This window comes from Chinchilla lanigera, unplaced genomic scaffold (genome assembly GCF_000276665.1).
Source record: "Chinchilla lanigera isolate Chin_1 unplaced genomic scaffold, ChiLan1.0 scaffold00088, whole genome shotgun sequence".
NCBI lineage: Eukaryota > Metazoa > Chordata > Mammalia > Rodentia > Chinchillidae > Chinchilla > Chinchilla lanigera.
In genome coordinates, this window is record NW_004955489.1 from 6,848,635 (window position 1) to 6,856,215 (window position 7,581).

At 36.6% G+C, this 7,581-nt stretch overlaps 1 protein-coding gene across 2 annotated transcripts in view; it reads right to left on the bottom strand.

Moving 5' to 3' along the window:
* Positions 1–7,163, bottom strand: part of LOC102022609 (putative MAGE domain-containing protein MAGEA13P) — a 94,434-nt gene extending 87,271 nt beyond the window's left edge. The window contains exon 1 of one of the 2 annotated variants that reach the window (XM_013504467.1): positions 7,094–7,163. The gene's annotated coding sequence lies outside the window, so the exon portion shown is untranslated. Of the gene's footprint in view, positions 1–2,860; positions 2,935–7,093 lie in introns of those variants that run through there. The other variant, XM_013504466.1, reaches the window with a different exon arrangement.
* Between the last annotated feature and the right edge of the window lie 418 nt (positions 7,164–7,581).

Below are 7,581 nucleotides of genomic sequence, written 5' to 3' on the forward strand. Positions count from 1 at the left end.
TTTGTGTGTTCTCTTCAATCCTTTCTGTCTCACCAGACATTTAGAGAAGCCAACTGTAGTGTACTCAGTTTTACATTAATCATAAAGTACTGTGTATTAAATAACTATGTTATTTTCCTATACAAGCAAAAGAGCAATAGGATTATATATTTTTCCCACTAACACGATTGCTCATATATATATATACATAGTGTATGATCAAAGTACCTATTTAAAACTTAATTTATATTTATTTTTAAAATGCAATTGCTGAAAAAGTTTCTATTTTGTTGTTCAGTGTAACAAGAATTAAAAGGACTACAATTGTAGATGGCAAATACCAAGGAAGGTTTTTTTGAATAAGAAAAAGCCCTACCATATAAACAAAGTATCAAGGAATAATCAGGGAATGGCTGTTTTTAACAGATGCATGAGAAAAGTAACAACACTTTCTTCTTTGTGAGTTTTCCTATCCTTTATTATATTTTTCAACAATTTGGATATTGAACTAATAATCTGCTTACTTGTTTGTTTCCCTCAATAGACAGGGAATTTTATGAGGGACTATGTTTAATTGTTGTAATCTTAATACACAAAACATTGTGTTTATCTGTGTATATCATAGTAGAAGCTCAGCAAACATTAACTGTGTGAAATACTAGAAAGTTCATTAATATGAGGAGTAATGGGAGGCATATTGAATAACAATTAAATAACCAGTCTTAAAAATAACAGCTAAATGATGAGGTATTAAGCAGCCATGTAAATGATGAACATTTCACTGTGCTATATATAGTATGACTAACTTTGTCTTTTTTCTATCAACTTACCAATTATGGCTTTATAAACATAATTTTTTAAAAATGGAAATGATATCTTAAAAGAATGGCTTAACACCCCAGAGTTACTACCAGTATATCCACTCAGATACATGGTGATTACAAGCAGCCACAGGTAAGAGAGGATTTGAATAAAATAATAAGGTTTTGATTATGATAAATCAACTGGTACCAGATTTGGTTTCCCCTCATAATCAACCATAGAAGTGGACAAATTACCTGTGTTAGTCAGCTTTCCATTATTGTAACAAAATACCTGAGAGAAACAACTTATAAGAAAGAATGGTTTATTTTGCCTTAGAGCTGCTGAGCTTTCAGTCCATGTTAACTGACTTTGTTTTCTCTGGGTCTGTGGTGCAGCAGAGCTTCTGGTTAGGAATATATGGTAGAGTAAAGCTGGACATCTCATGAGAGTTATGAACAGAAAGCATGAAAGGAAATAGCTAGGAACAAAATATCCACTCAAAAGCATATCTCTAGTGACCTACTTACTCCAACTCGACTACCTTCTTAAAGTTTCCACAACCTTTTAGTAATGACACCAGCTGGAGACTAAGTCTTCAACATGTGAGCCTTTTGAAGATGTTCCAAATGTATACAACTATATATGTTAAGCAAAACTTTTTAGCCTTGGATAGCAGAGAGCTCTCTGCTTGAGGACAATGTCCTGAACACAATGCAGAGAACTGGAATCCAAGCAGAGTATAAAAACCTCATTGAACTGAGGAGGTAGAAATCACAGTTCAGGGAAGCGGAAATGGTTGGAATTCAGTGTAAAAGAGGAAGGAGCTGCACAAAAGAAAGACACCCAGGAGTCAGAGGAAGACTGCTGCAGGGTTACTTGACTAGCCTCCCTGGTGAAAATGCATGATGCTGCTATGAGGTTAAGAGGGGAAAAAGACACTAGAGGTAAGCCAAGCCTGGGAGACATTGGAAGTCTCACTTAGCTAGTGTGTAAAGTCCTCATTAATACCCCAGTAGCATCTAGATCATCAAGCTGAGATACCGTAAAGCCTGTGCCTTAAGATTAATAAGTATAGGGGCTGGGGATTTAGCTCAGCGGCAAAAGCACCTGCCTGGTAAGCGCAAGGTCGTGAGTTCGGTTCCCGGTACCAGAGAAAAACAAAAACAAAAACAAACAAACAAACAAAAAGATTAATAAGTATACTATGGTCAATAGTAGGTCTACCTTAATATAGAAAACAAAAACCTGAAAAAATATTGGGGGGATGTAAAGTGGGAAGCTGAGTTCCACCAACCAGCAGAAGTTTTGTAGATACTGTATAATTTCCATAGTTCTATAGATTTTCTTATTCACCAAAGTGCAAACCTAAGGTAACATACGATGGTTGGCCATTAATTAAAAACTCAACCTGCCTTAGTTAGTTTCTCTTTGCTAACACACAGTACTTGAAGCCCACAATTTAAAGGAGGGGAGGTTTATTTTGGCTGTTTGTGGAGGTTTCAGTCTATAGTGGGCTGGTTCCAAGGCAGAGAATCACGGCAGAGGGGCATGGTGATATCAGAAAGCAGAGAGCTGTGAAAGAGAAGGAAAGGAGATAGACTCTGCCAGGCCACACCTCCAGTGACTGACCTCCTCCAACCAGTTTCATCTTCCAAAATCACATCCAGCTATACTTATCAGTGGATTAATCCACAGATGAATATCACACACATTATCCAATCAACCCCAAAAGCTCCACCTACGAGCACATGATGCTTTGAGGGGACATCTAGATATAAACCATAAGACAACCTTTTCAGATACAACAAAATGTAAAATACTTAAAAACTCTTTAGGGAGATGGGAAGAGAATCTGGGGATGGAGCGAGATAGGAACGTAGGGGAGTGGAGTGAAAAGATTCAAAATGCAATATATATATGTACCCATTCCTCACAATGAATATTTATTACTTATTACAAACATACACTAATAAAAAGGGAAAAATAAAAAAGTGTTCATGATTTAAAAAGTAAAGAGAAGGTGTCAGCAGTTATCAAAGTGTGCAGCCATGGCTGCATAAAGGAAGAAAAAGATTACCTGGAGAAGAGATTTTAGTTCAATCACCACGAGGACCTAGAGGGGCTGCGACTTCAGCACAAGAGAGCTTCAGGGAAACAGCAGTGAGCTCAGAGTTCTGCAGTTATTTATTTGTAACTCAAGGACATGAGAACAAAGACATAAAAGGAAAGCATTTGAAACATGTTGTATAGGAGCCTTGGTCAAGTGACAGGGCCAGACTGGGATGGTTAGCTACATGATACATGTCGAAACAGTGTAAACAATCTTATCAGGGCAGAGTGAACACAATGGCCAAAGCAAATATCTCTCAGAACAAGCTGCTTTTAATTCTGTTGACAATTATCCTGCAGATTCTGCTCTAAACTCTAACCATGCACTCCAGAAGTCCTGAACTGTTGTCCAAAGAGTCCTCTCCTTTTTTGCATTCACTTCAAACACTCATGTGGCCTGAGACTCCCCACAATCAATGATATCTAGGAAAAGATTTTTAAATAGTAGACATAAAGAAATAGAAAAATGGGACACATATTGAAAGGCCAAAAAAAAAAATGTTGATACAAAATTGACCCATGATGATCCAGATTTTGGATTACAAGATAAATACTTTAAAGAAGCAATTATATAAATGTGTAAAGAACTAAAAGAAAATGTGTTGAGATAAAGGAAGACATGATTAGTGTGTGAAGAGATATAGAATCTTGGCAGAGAAAGTGACGACATAAAAAAATAAATTTTTTCCAAGAGAAAATTATAATAACTAAAAAAGTTATTCACTACATAAGTTTTCCACAAGTCTGCAAGCCCAATGTGATAGAATATCAAGACAGTGATCTTAAATATAACGCAACAGATGTTCTTAAGGATCAAGCTAAAAGTTTGACAAAAGTCGGCAGAGCCTCTGATACCTGTAGGATAATATGAAAAGACACACCATATTTTTAATTAGATACCAGAAATAGAAAAGGCCAGCAAGAAGATGAGAAAAAGTGTTGAAAAATAATGATCAAAAATTTCCCAGAATGATGGAAAATATTGGCTAATAGATTAAATTTGCTTAAAATTCCAGAGCAACCAACCAGAAATTAGTCAAAATGTGTCATCCCATAATCACATTACTGAAACAAAATGAAGAGAAAATTATGAAGTTAGAGTTTAAAACCCCATTACAACATTATGTACTCGAAACATATACAATTTTTTAAAAAACCATAACAATTGTAAGAATAAATGTGATCTTCACATCAGAAATAGTATGGACCAGAAGACTGTAAAGCAGCACCTTTAAAGTGTTTTAAGGAAGACAAAAAAACCACTACCAACCTATCTATATCCAGCAAAACTCCTTTTGAAGAATCAAGGTAAAATACATTTTCAAAAAAAAAAAAAAGATAGAATTTGTCATGAGCAGACTTTGAGTTACGTAAATGCTAAAGGATTTCATCAGGATAGAGGAAAATGATACCAAATAGAAAACCAGGATCTACAAAAAGAAAGGAAGAATTTCAGAAATAGGTGGATAAATATAAAATACTAGGTTTTACTGTTTCTTCTCACAATGCAATCAAAAGACAACTGGTTGTTGCAAAGAAAAATAACTTCATAAAACGAGGCTGATAATATATGCAGAAGTAACAAAAATGCTCAAAATAGAAATGTCAAGGGTTGACAAAATGGAATGAAAGCATTGAGAGGATATTGTATTTGTGAAGTGTGAACAGTCAGGTTTTTAGGAGAAATGTGAAGTAGAAATAGAAGTCAGGTATAAAAAAGGTGCAATACTGACTATAAATGAACTTTGATAAGCCAAAGATGTGTTTTGTTGTTCCAAGAAAAATCATACAGAAGTAAAAACAATAAGTTGGTCTGTCAATTCTAAAATTCTGCTTCTCAAAAGACATAGTTAAGGAAATGAACAGGAAAGTTATATATTAGGAGAAAACATTATATATATATATATATATATATTTATATATGATAAACTTCTTATCTAGAATGTGTGAAGAACTTTTGTTACTAGATATAAATAAATAATCAAATTAGTACTGAACAAAATATTTGAGAAGACACTTTATTAATGGTCAATGAGCACATGAAAAATCTCAAAGTCCAGAGGAAGCAAATTTAAAAAAAAATCCCTATATCACTTCTTATGCTTTAAAGTGGTTAAAATAAAAAAAACCTCTGACAACACCAAGTGGTTTTGCAGATATGGAACAATTAGATCACTTAAGCATAGCAATTAGAGTGTAAAATGTTGGATAACCTTAGAAAAAATTTGTATTTTCAGATAAATTTAAGTATACTCTCAGCTAATAACTTAGCTACTCAACGCCTAGGTATTTATCCAAAAGAAATAATAATCTATGGCCACACAAAGATTTTAAATTAAATTTTCAAAATTATTCATAATAGTAAAAAATTGAGAAACATCCCAAATATCTATCAAAGAGTGAATGAATAAGTTAGTTGCATATATTTATAATAGAACACTACTCAATGATGAGGCAACACAAATAAATCATAACTTAAATGAAAGAAGACAGATGCAGTAGAACATTCTGTGTGATTCCACTTTTACTAAATTCAAAACCAACAAATAGACTTGGATGAAATCAGTGGTTTTGTAAAAAGGAGGGAGATTGATAGGAAAGTGTATGAGGAAACTTTCTAGGTAATGAAAATGCCTTATGTTGATATTTTTGTGATGTTATGTGGTATATGCCTCAGTATAAACTTACCAAACTATAAACTATAATTATGTGTAACTCATACATCAACAAATTTAACAAAAAGTGTTTCTGAGGGGCTGAGATGTGATTGCAGCACTGAGGAAAGGGAATGGACCAAAAGAACTTTGGTGAAGTTTGCTTTAGTTTCTCTTTCTCCCACATTTAGGGTGACAGAAAGGGAATAGAAAATAGAACCTTTGGAAACATAAGAAAGGAGGGAAAGACTGAAAATCTCTTTTCTAAAATGAGTCCCTGAGAGGGGTCACTATACAGATGGAGAAGTATGCAAATAATCCAGGCAGGTAGATGGATCATCTTCCCTAGTTTAGCACAAAACGATAGCCCAAGTCATGGATGCACTTACAATCTCAGGGCAATATGTACGCAGACGCTGGAGCTCCCGTGACACAGAGAAAAGGACACATATAAGAGAGGCAAAGAGGTGAGAGCATAAGTGCCTCCTGAAAGACCGTGTCTATGTGTCTTTGTTTTGCTGTCATTTTCACTTCATCTTTGCCTTTGACATAATAATACTGAGCTCTGCCAAAGTGGTATCCTGAACAAGCTCTCAGCTCACACTTCCTGATCCAAGAAAATGTTTTTTGGCATTCCTAAGTCACCATGCTTCTCATTTATTTCCCCTCACCCCACATACTTACTGGCACATACAGTACTCATCTTTGCGTTTCTAAAATTGTTTTTATGCCTATTCCCATCAATGGCTCTCTCCCTTTCTGTCTCCATCAGCACAGTAGAAGTTCCAGCACTCACCCAGGCTATCACAATAGACTCACAAGCAGATCTGTTTCTTAACTGCATTCACCCTATGCATCTACCTTTTAAAATCCTGTCATGAGGACAAGCTTTGGAGAAATGTTATCAGTAGAGTTGCAGACCATTCCTCAGAAAGACTCTGCTTTTGTGCTTTGATGCACTGAAGTTGCTGCCTTGAATAATAAGTTTATATTTTAAAGTATGCTTTTTAAGTCTGGTGGAACAATGGTGCCTACACTGGAGTGTTGGAGTCTTGGCTCACAGGAAGTGCCTCCTGCCACTTTCCCAGGAAAGGCTCTTATTTCGCCTTCTTCCCACCTTGTGACACTCTGCCAGGCCTCTCTGTCTAAGCCCTGGTGCTCTCTGCACCCAGTAAAAGCCTGGGAGAAAGTGTGAGGAGAATAGAGGTTGAGTGTACATGCTCATCGCATCTCAGGGTAGGGCATGGTGGTGGTCAATCTCACGCAAGGCTATCAGCACCACAGCAGGTCTACTATGGTGTCAGCCTAGTCTATGGTGATGAAGTAAATCTCTTGTGCACTCACCCACAATCCAAGTACCAAGCTCATACCAATGCAGAAGATTAAATACTTTGGGAAGTCCCTGTCTACCCTGGGTTTGTAAGATGCCTAAGTGAACATCCTCCTACCCACCCTTCAGGGTGCAGTGCATAGGTCCAGTGGCTGGTGGGAGGGGTGACATGACAGTAGTCAGACCTGAGAGGCAAGGCCTTTGAGTAAGCAATTACCTTGCTAGGACCTAGGTGGCTGGCAGCACTTCTTCAGGCGCTTCCAGGTTGGGGCTATTTTTCTCTTCCCAGTCTGCTTCTAGCTTCTGTTTTGCTCTTCTGGTCACCTCCAGACACTATCTGGGATAAATCACAAAGTATTAATTGTGTAATTTTGACAATTTTGCATCTGAGTCTGATATTCTCACTCAAAACTGGCTTTGCAATAGTATAAAGGTGAATGGTAAAACTCATAAAAAATTTAAATTTTTAGCTTTTCTTTACTCAGAAGATATAAAACACCATGTGTATCAGTCAGTGCATGAGAGAGCCTGGAGGGCTGGGGAAGGCTCTTCAAAACACTCCACATGCTCTGAATCAGATTTAATGCAGGACACAGAAATTTGCAAGATTGGCCCACAGTGGCCGCCTACAGAGTCAAATGTAGAAATGTGCAAAAGATCCATCCATGCTCTAGAGATCCAAAGGATTGAGCCAGAGGCCTGGAG